The following is a 1,472-nucleotide window of genomic DNA, read 5'->3' as shown; positions in this document are numbered from 1 at the left end:
AGGCCCCCAGAGAAACAAGCTTCCAGCCAATCATTGCCAGAGGCACCCCATGCGGTAGTGGATACAGCAGAGGTAAAAGTAGGGGCTCACTGTGTGAGATTTCCTAAATACACCTTTGTTCATGAAGACATTGTCGAGATGTAAAATGTAGCTTTGCAGAATTGACATTAACAGTTCACTGCAGCAGATACAGAAACCAGAGAAGCATACCTTGTGTTCCAATATAATTATCGGCTGCTCTGAGAATCGCACTTCACTCGGATTCTGGTCCAGCACTGTGACTGAATTTCTGCAGACCCTCAGATGCAGCGCTGCTAATTGAATGTAGGATACACCAAATTGAATATTTTATTGAATTTCATTGCAATGATCAACACTACTTGGGTATAAATTCGATTAAACTTGCTTGGTATTCAGCTAATACAAAGGGGCTTTGTGTAGAAAAAACGCCCTGGTCTTTTAATTCCATTGTCCACAAACTTACTGAAGCCCCCTCATTTGGATTTTTAACTGACACCCCCCCCCCCCATCTCCATTTTTCACAGTGGAGTTCTAAGTCAGCCCTAAACCAGCTCCTCTTCTGTGCTTTACTTACAAATCCTTAGGGAAGGATGTCATCAGGCTTTTCTTCTGCAGCTCTGCTGAGTAGGTTCAAACTGACAACCTTTTGGTTACTATGAGTACAAACTGCCCCATCCAAAGACCTAGTCCACTGTAGGAATGCCTTCAGGTCAGTGTCTAACTCTCTCTGACTTCAGCAAGGGGAAGGAGAATGAGGTCAATTGCCGAGGCTAATACCTCTGAGTCAGAGGTCAGGTTTGCCTCCACCCTCCAATCATCTTACCAAATTCTGACACCAACAGTCCCTGCCGCTACAATGCTGTCTACTTCTCTGCTGTTGCTAAGCACCATGGAGTCACTTCCAAGTACCTGATCCTGTGTCTTCCTCATAGTTGTTAGCATATTTGAGCTCCTTGTCGCAGCTGCTGTATCTACCCATCTCCCTGCGGGTCTTCTTTCTCACGGATGCTTTACCGGGCACGACATCCTTCCCCAAGGACACGTCTCTCCTGACAACATTCCCAAAGCATCTGAGACAAAGTCTCCCCACGGTTGTTTATAAGGGACACTCTGGCTGTTCTTCTTCCAAGACAGACTTGTTCATTCATCTGGCAATCCATCGTGGATTCAATATTCTTTTCCAACTTCATAATCATCTGAGGCAATGGAGAAAATAGAAATCTGAACGCTTTGGATCAGGCACATCTCAATCCTCAAAGCGGCATCTTTGCTTTTCAACATTGTAAAGGGACCCTTTCCCCGCAGACTTGCCCCATGCAGTGCGTCCTTTGATTTACTGACTGCTGCTTCCATGGATGTGGTTTGTGAATCCAAGTAAAATGAAAGCTTTAAGTTTTTCCCCTTTTATCATGGTGTTACTTATTGGTGAGGATTTTTTCTTTTTCTTTCTT

Source organism: Echinops telfairi, unplaced genomic scaffold (genome assembly GCF_000313985.2).
Source record: "Echinops telfairi isolate 266 unplaced genomic scaffold, ASM31398v2 ScPeMD7_2;HRSCAF=8, whole genome shotgun sequence".
Classification (NCBI taxonomy): domain Eukaryota; kingdom Metazoa; phylum Chordata; class Mammalia; order Afrosoricida; family Tenrecidae; genus Echinops; species Echinops telfairi.
The sequence above is the reverse complement of the archived record's forward strand: the minus strand, read 5'-3'. Positions refer to the sequence as shown.